This window comes from Bombina bombina, chromosome 10 (assembly GCF_027579735.1).
Source record: "Bombina bombina isolate aBomBom1 chromosome 10, aBomBom1.pri, whole genome shotgun sequence".
In the NCBI taxonomy this organism is placed as follows: domain Eukaryota; kingdom Metazoa; phylum Chordata; class Amphibia; order Anura; family Bombinatoridae; genus Bombina; species Bombina bombina.
The window spans coordinates 26,013,074-26,036,869 of NC_069508.1; the positions used below are offsets into that span (position 1 = coordinate 26,013,074).

At 35.0% G+C, this 23,796-nt stretch overlaps 1 protein-coding gene across 5 annotated transcripts in view; it reads right to left on the reverse strand.

Annotated features, from left to right (window-relative positions):
• DDAH1 (dimethylarginine dimethylaminohydrolase 1) overlaps positions 1 to 23,796 on the reverse strand; it is a 371,445-nt gene that overhangs the window by 286,233 nt on the left and 61,416 nt on the right. For 2 of the 5 annotated variants that reach the window (XM_053693888.1, XM_053693885.1), the window contains exon 2: positions 5,556 to 5,788. The exons of 1 other annotated variant lie outside the window; for it this stretch is intronic. The gene's annotated coding sequence lies outside the window, so the exon portion shown is untranslated. Of the gene's footprint in view, positions 1 to 1,544; positions 1,564 to 3,913; positions 4,083 to 5,555; positions 5,789 to 23,796 lie in introns of those variants that run through there. 2 more of the 5 variants (XM_053693887.1, XM_053693890.1) reach the window with 2 other exon arrangements.

A 23,796-nucleotide genomic window follows, 5' to 3' on the forward strand; every position in this document is an offset into this window, starting at 1 on the left:
GACTGGCTGCTTGCCCTTAGTAAGGATACTTAACAATACTGTTGTGTGAACAAGGTCAGTAGTCAATTTAATATGTTAAAAGGACACTGACAGGTGGTTTAAATAACTATTTGGGGAAAGAGTAAATGGTAATATTCTATTATTGATTTGTGTAATATTTACTTTTGTTCTTTATCAGTCTGAAATGATATGGCCACTGCTGGGGGCCTGAGATATAAAGGGGAAGTAAAATTGTGCACGTCCACAAAGTATACATATGTGAGTCTGTGATTGGTTGATGGCTGTCACATGATACAGGGGCAGGAACTGAAAGGCAAATTTGACATTTGTCAGAAATTATCCAGTGCCCAATTGAAATGCAAAACAAGTGCTATTGCATTTTCTTTTAATTATGCATTTCTTCTGCATTGATTCGCCCTTTAAATTGTTATCTTGTGCTGCGTGTGTACAGTTAGTTTATTAAAGGGATACAATGTAACAGAAATACTCTAGAGTTTGCTCTGGTCTATACCATTAGAGCTAAAAGAAAATTATCTCTCACAATGATAAACTAAGATATTCTTTGAGGGAATAAAAAAATTCTAATATTCTAAAACCCTGAAGTTGAGGCTGTTAAACTATAGCAGTTGACAAATCATATAGAAAACATTTTAAAAGCGCCTTTTCTGATGGAAGATTCTCTCAATGCAAATTATTAATGTGGTTAACACAATTAAAGATACTAGAAATGTACAACTTTGCAATATATTTCATTATTTATTTTGCCTCTTTTTCATGACATTTAGCTCTAAAAAATTGTGGATTTTCTTACTCCCAGAATTTTAAGTGCACCCACTGACTTATCAAGACTAACCCTGCTACATATATGACCCTAATTACTTGCTTTAACAGATAACAACTGCAAAACAATAGACATAATTACAATGTCTTGCCTTGTTGTCTGAAGACTTGGGTCAGGATTGGCTCCTTCAAATAAGGGAAATGATTGGTTGTATGAAAAAACAATTGCAGCAAACAAGAATTTGTTTTTATAAATGTTTAGACTTGGCTGATATGTTATTCTAAAGTAAGACATCAGGAATGTCTTGACCAATTGGACTTCCCCTCAGTCAGTGTCATGTTCCCTATCATGAAACCCCAAAAAATATTTCATGATTTAGGCAAAACATACAATTTTAAACAACTTTCTAGTTTACTTCTATTATCAAAATTGCCTCATTCCTTTGGTATCATTTGTTGAAGGTGCAGCAATGCACTACTGGTTTCTAACTAAACACATGGGTGAGCCAATGACAGTCGGTATATATATATATATATATATGCAGCCACCAATCAGCAGCTAGAACCTAAGTTCTTTGCTGCTCCTGAGCTTTCCTAGATAAACCTTTCAGCAAAGCATTACAAGAGAAGGAAGCAAATTAATTAATAATAGAAGTAAATTGGAAAATTGTTTAAAATCACATGCTCTTTCTGAATCATGTGGGTGTCATGTCCCTTTAACACAAGACAAAGCAACATTACCAATGTGGTATAAAATTACTAACCTTAAGAGACAAAGTAACAATTAATTTTGTGCATTTACTTAGTTCTGAATTCCTCTAAAATCTGTTTTTAGTCTTCTGTGTTTCTCTTCCCTCTATAAAATGTCTCAGGCAATGTCAGCTATGTGCTGAACAAGGAGGGTATCATTATAACATTGCTGAGTTGCGTAACCGTGCGTGTTTGCCTAATAAAAATATTTTGACAGACAAAAGGACAGTTACTGGTAATATAAGAAGCTGATTTACTGACACCTTTCCTTTCCTTGCAGGAGCATTGTTACACAATTTTGAGACTGTCTATCATAAGCACAAAAAATTGACACTTGTAAAAAAAAAAAGAAAAGAAAAACAGATGAAAGCTTTACAGTGGGAATTGTTTAAATGTTTTGTATGAAAAGTATTGTAAATCCTCTTTCTCTGCTACTTAAAGGGACATAGAACAAGTTGGGATAGCGACAAAATATAATATGTACTTTAATTACTTTACCTACAAATTTATACTGCAGTGCCTCACCATCAACCCTTTCTATTTCTTTTCTGAATTGTAAAGCTCTAACTCCGCCCCACACAATTCCTTTTATGGTTGTATCGATATCTATTGTTATTTTGGTGGAATGCAAAAATGCATAGGGATTATCTGATGGGGCCTAGAAGCTGGGAACTCAGTTGAATTACAATGCCTGTGTCTAAACACTGATAAGGGGTGGAGTTGGCTTCTCCAGGCAGCTTAGCTATGTAATTCATTTTGCTTATTTTTGAAAATTATTTTAAAACATTTTTTTTTATACAAACTATTTTTATTTAATTAGCCCTTTTAGGGTATGCACAGATCTCAACCTGTTTTATGTCCCTTTAATTTTCATTTTAGTTTTTCTGATTTAACTTTAGTCTCTTGTTTAAAGTGCAGAAACTTATCTAAAATTTCAAACATTTTATATTATTAAAGGGACAGTAAAGTTAAATGAAAACGTTCATGCTTCAGATAGAGCATGCAGTTTTAAACAACTTTCAAATTTATTTTGTTCTCTTTGTATCCTGTATTGAAGAGTAAACCTAGGTAGGCTGATTGGCACTTAGGAGCATGCATGTGTCTTTAATATCTGCAAAAATGTAAAACACTGCTACTAATTTGAAATTTAGAGTGTAATTGCGTTGTCTCTTTATAATGCATTTTTTGATTAGGCAATTCTACCCTTTTCACTGGTCCTTTCAATTTAAACAGATTTTACATTTTTCAGGCAAAAAAACAAAGCATGTTTAACTTGTTTACATACTGCTCTTTAACAAGATGCAATTTTTTTAAGTACAATGCTCTTTTAAAGGGACAGTCTAGGCCAAAATAAACTTTCATGATTCAGATAGAGCATGTAATTTTAAGCAATTTTCCAATTTACTTTTATCACCAATTTTGCTTTGTTCTCTTGGTATTCTTAGTTGAAAGCTTAACCTAGGAGGTTCATATGCTAATTTCTTAGACCTTGAAGCCCACCTCTTTCAGATTGCATTTTAACAGTTTTTCACCACTAGATGGTGTTAGTTCACGTATTTCATATAAATAACACTGTGCTCGTGCACGAGAAGTTATCTGGGAGCAGGCACTGATTGGCTAGACTGCAAGTCTGTCAAAAGAACTGAAATAAAGGGGCAGTTTGCAGAGGCTTAGATACAAGATAATCACAGAGGTTAAAAGTATATTATTATAACTGTGTTAGTTATGCAAAACTGGGAAATGGGTAATAAAGGGATTATCTATCTTTTAAAACAATAAAAATTCTGGCGTAGACTGTCCCTTTAAGACAAACTATTTGTGTATCTGATAAACGTGTTTGCACCCAACACAATATATCTGTGATACAATTAGCTCTATGTCATAAAAATATTAAATGCCAGGCTGTTAAATACTTGTCTAAAATGATAGCTTTACTTACTCCTATATCTAAAAAAACCTAACATATAGGTAGATCACAAGCCTATAGAAAAGCCTATTAAATCTTTTATCTAGAAAACTCTAAATATAATTAAATCATTAGATACATTTTGCAAATGAATGTGAACGACCAGTGTTATTTCAGGTACTGTATACAAATATTATTATTTGTAGAAGGAAATGGATTTATTTCTAGCACATCCTGTGATAATTATAATTGTACCTCAAACATTTTACTGGTCTTTTTAATATTTAAAAAATATTATGTAAGAAATGATTTATTATTCATAAGAACAAAATGCAAAATCCATTTATTTCCAGTTATGGAAAAAAACTCATTTCTAATTCATAAAAAAAAAAAATAGTTGTCAGAAATTTGAGAGAATTACTTGATAGCAGCTAACCCTGAATTAGGAGAGACATTTATAAATCTGAAAATACTTACAATGAAGCAGTTGTAGATGGATAAACTGTGTTATCACAGTGGCATCTAAAGGAAAAAATCCTTTATTGCACAAATGTGCAGGAAAGCATTGCAGTGATAAAACAGCTATAAAAAGCTAACGCGTTTCACACACCGATCAGCTTGTTTTATCGTAGGATATGATATAATTCTGAAAACATTAAGATAACATATAGACCGATTAATAAAACATAAAAGTCTTCCTAAAACAACGGAACAATGTAAAGCCTATTACTCTATAAGACAAAATAATATTTGTTAATAAATGTTGTAATTACATCATTAAAGGTTTATTAATGAAAATATGTTTGTATGACACCAGCATGAATTATGTTTTATACAGAGCACTATGATTGGTTAAAAAATACCTATCATAATCTCACTGTGAATAGTCAGGTCAAACACATTCATTATTGTATTGTGAAGTGGGAACTATTTTCGTGACTTTACAGGTCAAGGGGACATATGACTCTAAGAATTTTAACACAGCTACTATATTAAAGTGACACTGAACCCAAATTGTTTCTTTCATGATTCAGATAGAGCATGAAATTTTAAGCAACTTTCTAATTTACTCCTATTATCAAATTTTCTGTATTCTCTTGGTATCTTTATTTGAAATGCAAGAATGTAAGTTTAGATGCCGGCCCATTTTTGGTGAACAACCTGGGTTGTCCTTGCTGATTGGTGGATAAATTCACCCACCAATAAAAAAGTGCTGTCCAGAGTACTGAACCAAGAAAAAAGCTTAGATGCCTTCTTTTTCAAATAAAAATAGCAAGAGAACGAAGAAAATTTGATAGTAGGAGTAAATTAGAAAGTTGCTTAAAATTGCATGCTCTATCTAAGTCCCTTTAAGATTATTTTAATATATTTCTATACAAAAAATCTTTGTGTGATTTCTAACAAAATATGTATCTGACTCCTATGTTTTCTGTCTGGCTTCTAAGTTGGATATAAATGTGTAAAGTTTTGCACTAAACTTTAAGAAAACATTTTATTCTGCTCTTATTAAAAGCATGGGGGGGGGGGCATTAGTGCTCCCAAAAGCACCACTCATAACTTCCTTCCAACAGGGACACTCAATCAAAATTAAACTTTAATGAGTCAGATAGAGCAGCAATTTTAAACAACTTTCCAATTTACTTCCATTAACAAAATGTGCACAGTCTTTTTATATTTAAACATTTTGAGTCACCAGCTCCTACTGAGCATGTGCAAGAATAAGTGTGTATGCATTTGTGAATGGCTGATGGCTGTCACATGGTACGTGTATGCATTTGTGATTGGCTGACGGCTGTCACATGGTACAGAGGGGGTGGAAAAAGACAACTTTTAAAATTGTCAGAAAAAAAATCTACTACTTTTTTGAAGTTGAGACTAAGTGCTATTGCATTGTCTTGTTATCTTGCATTTGTTGATTATGCAAATCTACTGCGTTGACTGGTCCTTTGACTTTAGTATCACAAATTGATATTAAGAGGAAAGTTAATAACAATCTATATTTTTCTGATACTGTAAATATAAACAATACAATATCAAAAAAGAATGATACATTTTTACACAACATAAAAAAAATACCAATATGTAAGGTATGTATTAATTTTAATATGTTTAAACTCACTTTCTTACTCTTCAGGTAAATCAATGAACATTGTAAACATCCAATGGGAGATGAAATATTCCACTTGTAAGTTTGGGCTGACAAGTAGTTCCATCCATTACTACTCCAGATACCAGTTTATGAGAACTGTCCGTGTTAGTGACGCAGGCTGCCATACTGAGCAACAGTTTAGACAAAATCCCTTGTAGAACTCAAGAGTTATTCTTTACGTATTTCCTAGTTTTTAAGTCCACCTAGAAAACAAATTCTGTAATTAGTAACTACTACAAAATAATGTTCTTGATAAACATGCAGCTCAGTGTACCATTAATAAATGCCTTTAGCTAATGAACAAAGTATACAGGGTGTAAGGCTGATAGGTCTTGCTCACCGATACACAGCTTATCCATCATTATAGCACAAAACAACAGAAGCTACCTCACCATGGGTAATACAAGTCCTTTTTTACTCATTAAAGGGACATAAAACCCACATTTTTACTGTTTCATTTTGACTTTACCGTCCTTTTAAATTGAAATGTCTTTTTCTTAACCTATTTACAATATGTTAACATGTTTAACAGCTGCTTTTTCATATGCATGACAGTATTTTATTTGCGTAATATATCCTTTTAAAGGGACAGTCAACACAAACATTGTTATTGTATAAAAAGATATTAAACGTCTTTACTACCCATTCCCAGCTTTGCACAACCAACATTGTTATATTAATATACTTTATAACACGTAAACCTCTACATTTCTGTCTGTTTCTAAGTCTAGATAACATTGTGCTCACGCCCGTGGATTGTGTACAGCACAGCACTAATTGGCTAAAATGCAAGTCAATAGATAATAAATAAAACGTCATGTGATCAGGAGGCTGTCAGAAGATGCTTAGATACAAGGTAATCACAGAGGTAACAAGTGTATTAATATAACCGTGTTTTCTGTGCAAACCTGGGGAATGGGTAATAAAGGGATTATCTATCTTTTAAAACAATACATTTTTTTAGTTGACTGTTCCTTTAAATTAAATAATAACTTTTAATTTAATGTACCCCAAAAAAAAAATCTACATGGACTATAAGTGATTCTATGTCAATCTATGACTTCCATGTTCCTTTAAAAGGACATATTGGTACATTGATTAGTAGGTTCACATACTTCTTATTTCGCTTTACAGGTGCAAACAAAATGTTGTCAGGTGTTAAGCATAACCCAATAATCTTGGTTTTTAGAAGAAAAATAACGTTTTGTTTCTCCATATGTGACCTTCACCAGTGATAAACTCAGCCACAATAAACAGTATGTAAGACTCCTATGTTTATTTAAAGATATATATTTTTCTTTACAAAATTATGAATTATTCTTTATTACTTATATTTGGGTCCAGATTACAATAATTACTCCCTCTGACTGCAGACTTTATTTCAGACAGTGTTTTCCCTTTATACTACCCAAATACAGTGATTTAGAAAAGAAATAGTACAGACATTAGACTCGCATTGCCCTTTAGAACTGGACATAAACTTAGACTGCAGATCCAAGCTCAAGCGAAACTGCAATTCAATTATTTCGTTGGCACCATATTTCATATTGTCCGAGGGTGTGTTTGTGGGTGTAAGTCCCCTATTTGTTGCCAAATCCCGTCATTTTACAGTAAACACTACACTATATATTCTTCATCGTGCTTGCCTTTGGATACACCCCACCTCTACATTTTAAAAGTTAATCCCACCAACCCCGAAGGTACAGAAGTTGTCCGGATGGATATAAGCACGGGGACACAGAGCACCTGGTGACATCATAGTGCAAGACGGAGTTCTCGGAAGTTAATACTGCTGCATATAGATTTAGGTCAACTATAGTGAGTGCAAACCCAAAAGGAGGAAAATTCTTATTACTGATTAACCCCTTAAAGGGACACTAAAGTCAAAATAAACTTTCATGATTCAGATAAAGAAGCAGTTTTAAGACACTTTTCATTTTACTTCTATTACCAAATTTTGCACTGTCTTTTAATATGCACAAGCACTTATGCACCTGCTCCTACTGAGCATGTGCACAAGCTCACAGGGTATACATATGCTAGTCTGTGATTGGCTGATGTCTGTCACATGATACAGAGGGCTGGAAATGGGAGAACAAATACATTTGGCAAAAAAAATCTACTTATTTGAAATTCAGAGAAAGTATTATTGCCTTGTCTTTTTATTATGCACGTGTTAATTATGCAATTCTACTGTATTTTGTGGTCCTTTAAGAACAGAGGTTTTTTCAAGGTTCCGTGCTTAAAGGGATAGTCTTCTCTAGATTTTTTATTGTTTAAAAAGATAGATAATCCCTTTATTACCCATTCCCTAGTTTTGCAAAACCAACACTGTTATATTAATACACTTTTTACATCTGTGATTATCTTGTATCTAAGCCTCTCCAGACTGTCCCCTTATCTCAGTTCTTTTGAGAAATTTGCATTTTAGCCAATTAGTGCTCACTCATACTCCACAGGAGTGAGCACAATGTTATCTATATGTAACAACCCGATTACATAATTTACATTTATACATTTATAAATGTAACTAGGTTGTTAACTGGTAAAATTATGCTTGGACTGAAGAGTGCGTGGATTAAGTTTATTTTATATATATATATATATATATATATATATATACAGTATATATATACAGTATATATATATATATATATATATATATATATATATATATATATATATATATATATATATATATATAAAACAAAATAACAAGAGTATTGCATTTAGCAATGATACTTTTTTTATTGGACTAACTATAAATACAAACAATGCAATAATCTTGTTTTTTGTTATCTAAATCACTGGACTAACACGGCAACTCCAATCAATGTGTGTATATATATATATAGCATAGTCAACATACCATATGGTTTTATTGAATATGTATGTTTTACTGGCATTTTGACTCTTTAAACCTAGAAAAAGAAGCCTCATAGACAAGCTCAATGTAAACTCAGTGCAAATTACTTGTTTTTGGCTCACATAGATATCGATAAGAGCTGAAAACAAACTTTCTCTGGCACAATTTGGCTAGAGCAAAACAAAAATCAAATTGCTCTGTAAACTGTCCAATGGTGTTAACTTTTTTTGCGGCCATTTTAACAGCTACCGTCCATCCGAAAATGATTAAACACCTTCAATGTAAACTCAGCCTATGTATCTGAACTTAACAAAAAGTATAAACGCACAGGTAATGTTCTGCTCATGAGCCGCAATGCATTTTGCTTCTGAGAAGGACACGACCACTGAGCAAAGGAAACAGAAATCCTTTGTTGTCATTAAACTATATAACAAAATCACCCTTTCCAAATGACTATAATATAAAGATGAAATAAAGATTTGTTTCGCTGTAATAGTTTCATCATGAATCAAATAAAGTCTATAAAGAAATGTCTGGGAAGTATATTACTAAATAGAATTGTTTTTGTTATTTTCTCAATGCTTATACAGAGAATTGTTTTTCTCTGGCAGGACAACTTCGGTTTCCATTAGTAAATGCTGTATAGCGCCTGCACATGCCAAACGCACTTCACTGACCAGACAGGGTGAAAATATTGTAAGCAGTAAATGTAATGTCCTTGTTACCATATAACTTGTATCTAAGATCTGGCTTTGGCTTTTTACCTTTGCTTGCATCTGTATTAGACCTATGACCAATCTGTACAGGTGTCAAGTGTCAGACAATGAGGGACGTAAATGGAGGAAAACAGAAATTTAAATAAGAACTCTAGTATTAGCATATTACAATCATTCCACCAATAAGAACAGCCTTAGACATATGCTAAGGATTAGTCAATTCGCCTATTAGTTACCACAACACCATGAGTATTTCATAAGTAAACTGCTTGTTCTGTAAATTTTGCTCAAACCTGCTACCCTCCAACTTCAGATCAAGACCTATAGATAGACAGACAAAGATAGATAGATCGATAGATAGACAAATAGATGCAAGATAGATAGATATATAGATAGATATATGCAAGATAGATAGATATATGCAAGATCGATAGATAGATAGATAGATAGATGATAGTAGAAAGAGAGATGCAAAATAGAGAGATAGAAAGACAGACAGATAGATAAAGCCAGACAGACAGACAGATAGATAGATAGATAGATAGATAGATAGATAGATAGATATCCAGATAGATAGATGCAAGATAGGCAGATAGCTAATAGATAGATGATAGAAATATATATAGATAAATGTAGGATAGACACATAGATATATGCAAGATATGCAGATAGAGACAGATTGATGATAGATAGATAGATAGATAGATAGATAGATGTGCTATAGACAGATAGATAAAGCCAGACAGACAGATAGATATCCAGATAGATAGATGCAAGATAGGCAGATAGCTAATAGATAGATGATAGAAATATATATAGATAAATGTAGGATAGACACATAGATATATGCAAGATATGCAGATAGAGAGACAGATTGATGATAGATAGATAGATAGATAGATAGATAGATAGATGTGCTATAGACAGATTGATAGACAGATCTATATGTTCTGCAATATACTACCAAATGGCACGTCTTTACTGCATTACTTATATGGCTTCTGTGCTTTTGATGGCTCCGACTTGTCTCAAGGAATTTTTATCTGTTTTGCCACATCTGAAAACCTCAACCAAGTGACTTAGAAAATATACAGATGTCCTTTTTCCAAGTCTTTTAAGATTTTTTTTTTATTCCAAGGAAATTTTCCTTCAGCCAGGAGGTATGTGGAAATTTTCCACATTGATGTGTGGTGAGCTTAATGTTTAACTATCATTATTGTCAGAGACATAGTTGCCAGAAACTCATCAGGAATTAGACTAAATATTTATGCATGCACAACGCATTACGTAATATCACACATTAGAGTCCTTCTTGTTTGATTTCCGTTCTGCTAATCTTACACAAAACAAAAGAGATCATTATTTTATCTTTTATTCCTGGGGTTCTGACAGGGCTGCTGTAAACATACAAATGGTTTGTTTTATGGAGAGGGGAGAAAACATAAAATAGGATATTTCAGGAAGGAAGTAATATTGTAGACATGTTTAAAAAGCACAGTAACATTTCTACAGCATTTAAAAAGGAATAAAAATTGAATGTAGCCTTGTGTGTGAAATAGCTAATATATAAATCAGCAAAACTATAAGTGCCAAAAAAAGATATATTTAGGGAATTAACTATGATTTTTTAATATGTTCCTTTAAGGGGACACTCAAGAATAAACTTTCATGATTCAGACAGAAAATGCAATGTTAAACAACTTTCTAATTTACTTTCATTAACAAAATGTGCAGTGTTTTTATATTTACAGTTTTTGAGTCACCAGCTCCTACTGAGCATGAGCAAGAATTCACAGAATATACGTATATGCATTTGTGATTGGCTGATGGATGTCACATGATACAGAGGGGAGTGGAAATAGACTTAACTTTGAAAAAAAAATCAGAAAAAAATCTACTACTAATTTGAAGTTCAGACTAAGGGGCCGAATGATCAGGTTTGCCAGAAACAGCAGTTATGAAGCAGCAGTCTTAAGACCGCTGCTCCATAACTGGTCAGCCTGCTCTAAGGCTGCGGACATCAATCCACCCGATCCTATACGATCCGGCTGATTGACACCCCCTGCTAGTGGCCGATTGGCCACGAATCTGGAGGGGACCGTATGACGGACACCGGCTACCACGACTGGGTAGCTCCGCCAGAGGGGTCTGACTCTGTCCTATACTTGGAACATGCCGATATGTAGCAGAGCAAAGTGATTATAGCGGAGCCCACCCAAATAACCAGACAGAACCAGTATTCGGGTGAAACAAAGAACAACTTTATTGTGGAAACACACTGCTTATATATACAAACACATCTTGATAAGTAGTCTTATCAGACCCTCAGATCTCCCGGCATTCCCACCCCTCCAGACAGGCTGGCGCCCCCATAGTGTCCATTGTCTTACAGAGTCCCAGTGGTACAGAGGTGGCTATTCCGGGATAATCCCAGGGGGAGCAGTGGCACTTCCAGGGTGTCGTTGGAAAGCCCTCGGTCCCCAGATACTACAGTTCAAAAAGCGACGAGATCCATGGCTGGGGCTGGAGCTACGGGTGATCAAACGTACACCGGGAAGGCCATGGGGAAATAGGAGTTGTTGGGGGGTCCGGAACCCCCAGTTCCCAAGGGAGTTCCCCTCCTAGGGGGTACCAATCCCCAAAAGAGTGGAGCTCTGGGGTGAAGGGCCGCTGGAGCGACCTAGTGTGAATGTTAGCAGTTATTCAGGGAAGCATGACCAGTAGTTCCAGGAGCCCGGCCGACCGGAGAGGGGCTGGGTGGTCAGAGATCAGCTCTTCTGTGAGGATGTAAAGAACACAAAACAAGTAAACCAAATGTGTGGGAGATCACGAATGCTCTCAAAAGTCCAAATCCGGTGAGAAATTAGGGGGGGGCTAGGTAATAGGGGGTGAGGGTTTGACCTTGGCAGTCTGGTATCCGTGACAGGCGGCATTGCACAAGCAGTTCACAAGAACTGCTTGTGCAATGATAAATGCTGACAGCGTATGCTGTCGGCATTCATCAATGTCTGTGGGACATGATCCGCTGAGCGGATCATGTCGGACAGACATTGATAAATCGGCCCCTTTATGTTATTGCATTGTCTTTTTATAATGCACCTGTTGATTATGCAAATCTACTATATTTACTAGTCCTTTAAGAATACTAAATAATGTGCTTAAATATGGGGGATTCTAATTTGTCTAAATATATTGAGCTAGATTCATAGATGCTTTTGAATCTCCTGAAGTGCCTGATTATAAAAGCCAGGTCATGTTGCACATTGTTAGTGGGTGTTCCACACCTCTATACAAGATATCTCGTTATAGTAGGCGTGTGTGTTTGTTGGATTATTAATTTAGCTAATTTTTCTTAGTATAAAAGTGCTTAAACTTTTTTTTTAGGAGGTAGCGTTTATACCTGTTAACGTTGCTTCCTAATCCAATAAAGTGGGGGTAACGTCATTTTAAAACTTTTTGGGGTTATAATTAGGAAAGTGTTGTCTGGGGGTTATCAAGTCTTTTTAGCTATGCAATTTGATAAGTGTAAAATGGCCCCGTAAATATTAGGGATGGGCGAATGTGTTTATATCCGAATTCGAATGTTAGAATGAATGTTATTGTAGAAATTCGATTTACATAATAGAATGTTGATCAGAACGAATATTCTTAAAATTTCGATTTTCGAATGTTATTTACAGTTTTTCGAATGTTACATTCGAATTCGAATGTCACATTCGAATTTGAATGTTACATTCGAATTCGAATGTTACATTCGAATATCACATTCAAATTCGAATATTACATTTATAAAACACAATTGTAGACTAGAAACACTATTTCGAATATCCCATTCAAATCAAATATCACATTTGAATCGAATGTCACATTCGAATTCGAATATTACATTTATAAAACACAGTATTAGACTAGAAATACTATTTCGAATTTGAATGTCACATTCAAATCAAATATCACATTCAAATCCATTATAACACATTTAAAACACAGTATTAGACTAGAAATACTATTTCAAATTCGAATGTGACATTCAAATTCGAATGTAGCATTCGAATTTGAATATTACATTTATTAAACACAGTTGTAGACTAGAAATACTATTTCAAATTTGAATGTCACATTCGAATTCGAATGTCACATTCGAATTCGAATATTACATTTCGAAATTGAATGAATACATAGCTAAACATTCTTTTATTCAAACTAATATTTTAGAATTTTATTGAAAAATTCGAAAACGAAAATTCGAAAATAGAATGCTAGAATGTTATATAAACATTCGAAATTCGATTCGAACAAAGAAATGTATCAAAATTCGTTTTAAATTTCGAATTTTTAGAAACATTCGCCCATCCCTAGTAAATATGTTGCTAAGTATCAAGAATTGTGATAAGCTAAACAAGACTGGAACATGTTAAAGGGGCATGAAATCCATTTTTTTCTTTGATGACTCAGATAGAGCATTTTATTTTAAACATCTTTCCAATTTACTTCTATTATATAATTTGTTTAGTTCTCCTGGAACCCTTTAATGAAAACAGACACTTAGGCAGGCTAGCTGCTGATTGGTGGTTGCACATTTATGCCTCCTTTTACAGGATTACCTGATGTTAAGCTAGTTCCCAGTAGTGCATTAATGCTTCTTCAACAAAAGATACCAAGAAAATTAAGCAAATTAAATAATAGAAGTAAACTAGAAAGTTCTTTAAAATTATATTCTCAATCTGAAACACAAAAGAACATTTTTAAATATTGAATAATTTTTCACTGATAATGATAAAAGTGCTGCCAATAAACAAAATAAATGTCTGATTGTGACATCGAAAAGGGTTTATCTGTAGCTGTCAAAATGCACATAAATATCAAACATTACATTGTGATCAAACCTATAAATAAAAAAAAAGAATGACAGTGTCATTTAAATGGTTTTAAAACATTTCTTTTACTAACACAAAGGTTTTGAGTTTTTTACTTTTACAAATATCTAGATTTTTATGCTTCTTTCTCTCATTCTCAAACATACTGAGCAACATTCTAGAAAATATTAAATAAAAATAAACTTTATACTAAGACTCAGCTATATATTAAACAACAGACAACCCAATTTGCATATTATAACAGATTTCAGAGTTTACAAAGTTAATCAGCTTGGAAAAAAAATCCTTGTTTCTCACACATACTGTATACAGCTTACTGAAGTGGAAATATAGGTAAACAGTTTATTATTTTATTAGTAGGTGGGCTGACAATTATTAATGCCCCTCTAGTTTTGACTGTGGCATCCTGCCCCCACCCCATATATGGTGTCTGGAAATGCCTCTAAGTATAATCTGAGCTCAAGTTGCTTTTATGAGAGTATAAGAGTCATTGGAATGTAATTCATGGTAGTGCCTATTATTAGCTGAGGTCAAAGGTTAAAGCAGTTTTATCTACTTAATACAGTATTTTAAGGACTGCAAAGGAATGGAAATTCTCATGTGATGATGTAATCAGTCAGTCAAGAAATGAAACACAAGATTATGTAGTGACATCATTAAATGAATCATTCAGTAGTCACTGTGACATGGGAAAAATAGGCCAGATAACTATAACATTTAAAGAATCCTTTTCTGCTAATATAATACATATTTTTGTAATGATCACACAAGGCAAAGCCACAAATGACTGACTGACAGCATGGTTGGAAGATTATGAACGACACTGAGCAGACAATAAAATCATTAGGAATTTATTACTACATAATTTACGTCACATTTAAATTCTTGTGTGAGTTTACAAAAAGAGGATCTGAACAAATCTCAGGTAGTAGCCAAATAACTCAACTTGAATCATTAATCAATATATAAATACATATTTATTTAATTATCAAAAATATTGACAATGTCATCTATATACCCAAAATCATATACATGTACCTACAGCTCCCTTTATGCAAACTATATGCTCCAGTGAGACCTCAGATCAGCTACAAACCCCTGCAGCCCTCTGTATGCCAATAATAAGCTCTAGTGACACTTCATATCAGATACATGCCCTGTAGCCCCTTGTATACAACCTATAAACCCTAGTGAGACCTCAGAGCAGATACTAGACACTCCAGTCCTCTGTATGACAATAAAAAGCCATAGTGATACCTCATATCAGATAGATGCTCCTGAAGCCTCTTGTATGACAACTATACACTGTACTAAGACATACCAAATACATGCCCCTGCAGCCCCCTGTAAGCCAACTATAAATCTAGTGTGACCTAAGATCAGATACAGCACTCTGTATGTCAACTATAATCCCAAGTGAGACATCAGATACAAGAGACTACAGCCTCTTGTATGCCAATTATAAACTTTAGTGAGGTCTCAGATCAGATACATGCCCCTGCAGTTCCATGTATGTCAACTATAAACCATAATGAAACTTTAGATCAGATACACGCCCTTGCAACCCCTGTATATGCAAACAATAAAGCCTAGTGAGGTCTCAGATCAAATAGACCTGCAGCCCCATGTATGTAATAAATGGCTTTAAACTATAAATCCCATTTGTGACTATCATAGTAACCTGGACACCCTGATCCGGCACAGTTTTCTTTATATTCTGAAGCAAGTTATACAACCAATGAGAAGGCTGCAGCCTGCCCTATTCCCTACCTATTATGCTCGCTTTTGCTTCAGACTGTGTTGTGAGACATGACTGCACTCCTGTCTGCTTATGGAAGTTAGTCAGACAGGTAGAGAAGGAGCGTGCATAATAGCAAGCAAACAACGTGCACAGCAACTGTCTCATTGAATTTACCACCAACTGATGTCTATATCATAAAAAGCCAATTTTAAACTAAATCTCCTTTCTATGGCAGTTATGAATATGATTTATAGTTAAAATCTAAACATCATATGCATGGAAAACATATTATTTTATTTTATCGAAGATTGGTTTCTGGAGTCATTTAGGTGGGCTGACTTTTGCCATTATTTGTCCATAAATGGAAATTTGTTAACAACTTATTTCCTATGAGGAAGATTTTAAGGGCAACAGAGAAGCAGCTGGTCAGAAGCTCAAAGTTAAATAAAGTTAAAGTAGTAGCTAGTGCTACAAGCCAGCATCAGTAAAAAAAGATTGTTTTTTTATTATTTATTTTTATGGGATCATGATGGTCTAAAAACAAAAGAAAAACTTACATTTTTGTTAGCTGACACACAATAAAATTGTTGGATATTGTTATTACATAGTGTAAATTTGAGCTTCTAAAACCTTTCTCACCTCAATAGTGCAATACAGTTTATACCTATCTGAATTTTGTTATTGGTTGCTAGCTGTCACATGATACAGGGAGAGGCAATGGAAAGATTGTTTAAATTTGCTAGAAAAATATATTTAAATTAAATGTAAAATGTATTTATTTGTAAGTTATGCAATTCTATTGAATTTAATGGTCCTTTAGGCACAGAAACAATTAAAACAGCGTAATACTTTTTAAATATCCTCTTTTATGTGGAGCAAATATGAAAAATGTTGCTTTAGTTCTTGTCTACAGAATAAATAGACATACCATTGAGGGTTAATAGGACATGGAGGCGAAAATATATAACTTTCATAATAAAGGATTAAATTCTAGCAAACGGTCCAAGTCTTTTTTATTTTCAATCACAGTTGCTACGTAGTGCTCAGTGCACGTGCACGCTCCTGAGCTTTCCTCAGTATTCTCTTATGTAAAAGAACTAAGGGGCCGGTTATCTAAAGCTCTCTGGGCTGTTGAGAATCTAAAAGAATAATCAAAAATGTAAAATGTGTATAAATTACCCAGGAATAAATTGTATTAAATATGCACAATGTAATTTAGTTACACTGGATGTGCATAATAACCCATAGAAATGCATATTTCTAAGTAGAAAATACAGAGCGTAATTGTTGTTTTTGCAAAAAATGGGCTGAACATGGGAATTCCAGGGGCGTATATGAAATTGTCTCTCAAATCCCAGCGTAATTCTGTAAAGATTTTCGCACTGCAGATCTCACAATTTTTTATTGCCAGCTAGAATGTGACAACCTTTTCTCAAAACACTCAAAATACTTCATACCCTAATAGAAAAACACCTGCATATGAAAATAGAAGTGATTGTACGATGCTATACGCCGAAAGCAGTGTAATGTGATTTATATTGGCAGCAGGATTTAAATTTTAAAGTGTGCCCCCTGCTCCCTGCTAATTTTGCTTTATGGAGTGAAGTGTCCCTTTCTAGCGAGCTCCATTACTTTATAGGTTTGATTTATCAAGCCTTCCCTATGATTGCAAGTTCTTACAAGACAACCTGCAATCAGGATTTATCAAGCAGCGGTCATCAGAACACTGCTTCCCTACCTTCTTCTCTACCTCTCTCGCCTCTCGATCGACCAGAGAGATTGGCAGCTCCTGCCCGCGCATAATTGGCGGTGTGTGGGCAGGGGCGGCATTGCACGCAAGCGCAAAATAGTGCTTGTGTGCAATTTTGAATTCCGCCAGCGGATAGCTGCCCGCCAGAGGCAAGCTGGGGCAGACAGGGGCGAATATGTCCGCCCCTGCTTGATAAATCTAGCCCTATAAAGGAGCTATCTCGCCACTCGCAGCGACTGGCACCTTTTTTATATTAATTCAACCATGGTAGCCCCTGTGAGGGTTCAGCGTGAACATTTTTAAGATAATGATCTAAATTTGATAAGTAAATCGAACCTTTTTTTAAAACTGCACACACTGTCTGAATCAGGATTTGTGGGATTCTTTATATAAATTGCAAATTCTCAATAAATGATCATATTTGTTGATTGCTTTACATATTTGCCTATAAATCTCATTATATATTATAGTCAGGCAAAAAATATTTCTAACAAGATTAATTGCTGGTCATCACATACATGATAGAAAATGTGTGTTTCAGTGTTCCTATAATTACTTTTTTCCTACTCAATTTTATAGCACACAATTCATTAAAAAAAAAATCTGATTTGAAACTTTAAAGGATAGAAAAAAAACCACACTAATAGGTGAAAGATGTTTTTGAAAGCTGTTCCTTGGTGCTATTGATGAAAAACATCTTTAAAAAACATTTCTAAAACCTGCATATTATGTGCCATCGCCTTGCCAGCCTGTCAGACCCAAGGAATGCTCGCCACGATTCTTTTTTTTTCCAGTTGCTAATACTGTCACACACTCAAACAAGATTTATATATATATATATATATATATATATATATATATAGACAGAATTCTCATGAACTGAAACCTTTTTATTTAAATTATATATTACATCTTTTTCTTTAACTTATTTTGAGCCAGATCACAAGTGGAGCGCTATTGTTAGCGCTAGGAGCGTAAACGTGATTGCGATGTTCTTTATGCTCAAATTCATATTACAAGTGGTGCACTGTTTAAATTACCCCAATTTCGTTATATTTTATATGTGTAGCACAGAGTGGTGATAGTCGCTTGTATTACAAGTTGAAAGTAAATGTGATCGCGCAAAAGCAATCACATTTACAGCTCAAACTTTTTACGCAACCTGAAAGTTCGAGTAAAGAGTTTTTTCGTATGAAACAGTTCCACTAAACTACACTACAAACCCCTAAACTGCCTTCGACCCACATCAAAAACTATCTCTTTACACTATTAATTCCTAATCCGCCACCCCCACCGCAAAGTAAAATACTACACTATTAACCTCTAAACCATCTGCATCCTACCACAAAGTAAAATATTACACTATTAACCCCTAAACAACCAGCCCCCCACCTCAAAGTAAAATACTACACTATTTACCCCTAAACCCCCAGTTCACCACAGCAAGATAACCCACTAACTTCTAACCCCCTTATCTAACAACCCCTAAATTAACCCAAAATACTGGTGCATGGCCCTCACAGTATATGCGCGTATGTCACAGAAAAACAGTAATAGCTTTTGGTAAAAGCATTTTTGGTAATGGAAGTATATTGCAAAAATGCTCATATTTAAAATTGAAGTGCACCCGTGCAGATTTCATTTTTGACCTTTCTATCTCTTTAATTTTAATGCTGGGCGACTGCTATTTAAAGGGATATGAAACTTAGGGAGAGAAAAAAAAAAAGCCTTTGAAAAAGCCCGACCGAAGTCGGGAGAAACGCGTCAGGCCAGCTATCAGCTGTTACTAGACCTGGGAGAGCAGCTAAAACTGTTTACACAGCTCGGTTAGGCGCAAGGGTAGAGTATCCGGAATACCGCTGCCTGAACTGCCTGACTGGAGCTGTGAGAAGGCGGTCCACTCTTAGCCAACATAACAGAAGCTGAAAGATCCCAGGAGTTGTATTCAATGCAATCTATTTGCTTTTATTAAGTAAGTGCATTTTTATTTGTGCGTGTCATTTTGTAATAAAACTTTTACACTTGAATCGTGCCCTGTGCGCCTGTTTTTTGTTCCCTATTCCAGTGATTTTCAACCTTTATTTGCTGTGGCACACTTTTTTTACATTAAAAAATCCTGTGGCACACTGCCATCCCAAAACTTTACAAAATCACACATTGTACCCTAATACAGTTTATATATATATACACACTTCAAAAATAGACAGGCGCTCTCCGGTATTAAATCCAAAGTTTTTTCTTTTTATTGTGACGTTTCCAGGTATTTAGCCCCTTCCTCAGACAGAAAAATACATATGTATTTTTCTGTCTGAGGAAGGGGCTAAATACCCCGAAAGGCCGAAACGTCACAATAAAAAGAAAAAACTTTGGATTTAATACCGGAGAGCGCCTGTCTATTTTTGAAGTGTGGATACAAATGTTCAGGAGCATCCTGGATAATTGCCTCATTTTTTTTGAAGAGTGCTGGTCTATAATTGAATGAAGTATATATATATACATACACACACTGTATTGTGCTGTCATGCCATGCCTCCTACAAACTATACATGACATATTGACATTCATTCACAAACAATATAATGATTGTCTGTGAATGAATGTCAATATGTCATGGTTGTAAATGATGCCTGCACTGGGAAAAGTCCTCCCCCCCCCCCCGCAAACTGGGAAAAGTGTTATATGTGGAGCACTATATATATATAGATGAGCTGCCGCTGCGCAGTTACCCTTAGTCATCATCTCACTCAAAATAAAAAAACGTCCCAGAGTAAAAAACAAGCAAAATTTAAAAAAATATATCACACTGTTGTCAGTCTGCCGCGGCACACCTGAGGATCTCTCACGGCACACTGGTTGAAAAACACTGCCCTATTCTATGGGATATGAAACTCAAAATGTTTCTTTCATGATTCAGATAGAGCATGCGATTTTAAACAACATTCTAATTTACTTCTATTATCAATTTTATTTGTTCTCTTGGTATCTTTTGTAGAAAAGCAGGGACGTAAGCTCAGCAGCCAGCCCATTTCTGGAGCACTATATGACAGCAGTTTTGCTAGAACGTTATCTATTTGCACTAGAGGGCAGCACTATTTCCTGTCATGTAGTGCACCAGATGCTACCTAGGTATCTCTTTAACACAGAATATCATGTGAACTAAGCAAATTTGATTATTGAAGTAAATTGGGAACTTTTTTTCAAATGGTCTGTTCTGTCTGAATCACAAAAGAAAAGGTTTGGGTTTCATATCTCGTTAACAGTAATGGATCTGCTTTAAAATAATTGCTTTTTTGATTAAAAACAAATGCACATGGTTATATATTTCTATTGGGAAGAAAATGTGTCCTGATCAGGGTAATGTAAACAGTAAATAATGTGAAGGGCAAATGAATCTCTAATTATTTTCAACAGAAAAGCACCATTTAAGTTTAGGGGTAGATTTATTAACTGTTGGGCGGACATGATCCGCTGTAGCGATCATGTCCAGCCGACATTGATAAATGCAGACAGCATACGCTGTAGTGTAGTTTAGTTATGAAGCAGCGGTCTAAAAAACGCTGTTCCATAACTTGTCCGCCTGCTCTGAGGCGGCGGGCAAAAATCAACCCGATCGAATATAATCGTGTTGATTGACACCCCCTACTAGCGGCCGATTGGACGCAAATCTGCAGGGGGCGGCAAGAACTGCTGGTGCAATTATAAATGCCGACAGCGTATGCGTATGCGATGTGCAGCAGACATGATACGCTACTTCGTAAATACGTAAATAGGCCCCTATATATAAAATGTTACAATGGCAGAATGTTTAATAACCCTATAAGTACAAACTTTTATAACTGTAAAATGACTGAAAACTAATACAGCAGTATGAGTTGTGTGCTTCCTGCTCATTGGCTGATAAGCACAATTGTGACACCTCTTTTGGTGGAGAGCAAAAACTTCTGCAAACATGACAAGAAAAACATTGCTTTATTTAATTAAGAAACAGACTTTTATCTACAAACAAAAACTGTAATGCAATTTCACTACATTCTCTTTTGCACAAAACCAAAAAAAGTTGAATACAATGTTTGATTTAAAGAAGAAATAACCTTAAAGGGCCACTGTAAGTAAATATTTTCTATGCCTGTTACTAACTAACTACCCCAAATACGCTTTTTATCAATAGTATTTCATTAACATATCTCTACCGTATATCAGAAATCTTGTCTGCAAATTTAATTGTTTTCCAAACCCACTCCGTGGGTATCCTTTGCTCTGTACCAATCCGTTTACAATACCTAGGTTTCAAAATGGCGCTTTAAACACAAAGTTATTGGTTTAAGTATTTTGAACATGCAGTGCTGAAAATAGTGGGCAGGATAACGTGACATCATCGGCGAATAAAAGATATAACTTTTAGAACGTTATGAAACTTTGTTTTGGAGAAAATATAGGTCAGTAGGTTTTAATTAATGTTATTAACTTTAATATGTTAGTTGTTTAGCTTAAAAATTATAACAGAAAGTTATCCTTTAATTGCTATTTACAGTATATACCGAGAACAAACTTAAATGATTCACAGTACTAGCAAAAAACAATCACATATTGTAATTATTCTTCATTCTTTTTTTTTTTTTCTTTTTTTTATATGAAGTTGTTTTTTATTCTGAATCTGTAAGAATGACTTTCAAAACCAGGAAATGCCAGTGGTGAAGGGTAATGTTAAACCCAAACCAAATTACAAAGCATTCATATCTCATTACAGCTGGCATACAGGCCTGAGAAAATGTGCCATGCTTTCCTGATTATATCTGTTAATTGTTTCAATGCTCGTTATAGGAGTTTATAAATACACTTAATTTTATATAAAGTTACTTAAGCTCAGAAAAATAAGAGGTGAGGACAAAATGTAAAAATTATTACCGGTGCTGAGATCTAACTTAATAATTAGAAAAACAAATAAAGGAAAAAAGAGATCTCACAAATAGCACTCTTGTCCAATATTACCAATTTAATCACCAGAGGCTACATAAGACCTCCTAAAAGGTGAACAATAAAGGAACTTTCAACTATCAGGACAATTTACATAACCAATAAAACAGAAAAATAATAATATATTCTGTACATTACAATACACCCGTGAACGTTTGTACAAGAAAATGCTAATAACAGGACAGTCAATGAAGAACAACGACCCTACTCCATGATAAGAGTATATATAGGAACAATATACTTAGCTCCAGAGTGCATCGTTTACTCTCTGTAGATATGAGTGAGCAGCAGTCCGTATATAATGTCCTCCTTCACTGTTATCTTGCTTGTAGATGGTCGTTACTTGATAGTAGTTATCCTCCGTAGGTAGGAGATAGCAATACTGCCAGTCAATATTACTCCAAGGTAAGTCCTAGTGGAGTGAGCTGAAATCTCTTATGCAGCCGGTAACTGTCAGAAAACAGCCAATCCTAGCCGTGGAGATATCGGTTCTTAATGCCGATGTGTCAGGATGCCAGGATTCAGACTGAGACGAGAAGTGCAAAAATAATCACACCTTTATTAATAGCAAAAAATAATAAAAAGTCCACAAGTCAAATAACAAGCCAGCAATCAAAACCAGAGCTGGTAGTCAGACCAGCCGAGTCAGGAGTCAAAGCGAATAGTTAGACGAGCCTAGTCAGGAGCCAAAGCGAGTAGTCAGACGAGCCGGAATCAGGAACAAGGTGAACAACAGAGTCAGGAACAAGCCAGGGATCAGGAACCAGGAGGGATGTCAGACAGCCAGGTAATACACAGGAGCTCTCACAAACAGTTCTGAGACAACACAAGGGCAAAGCAAACTGAACAGAGGCCCTTTAAAAAATAAGTGATGACATCACAATTCTGAGACTGCATCCTGTCTCACACGGATGATGTACACCAGTCTGGCCATAAAAGGAAGTGCAGGAAATGAGCAGCATCACACAGTATGCACCAGAGTCAGCAAGAGAGGTGAGTAAAATGGCTGCCAGCAGCACATGGCAAACAAAACAGGGAAAAAACCCTGACACGATGCCTGCTTCCTCAGCGGACTCACCAAAAACAACTCTCACAGACAGCAGAATAAGAGGTAATCATATGATTGCTCCGGATATTAAAAAGAGTATGCGGTTTTTACTCAATGTTGACTGCCAAAAGGGTAAGATAGCCCTACTAGACACGACAACAATTGAGAGACAATAAACCTTTGCTTTCTTCCTTACCGGGCTATGCATAGATATGTACCAGTAGTCAGCTGTCTTCTAC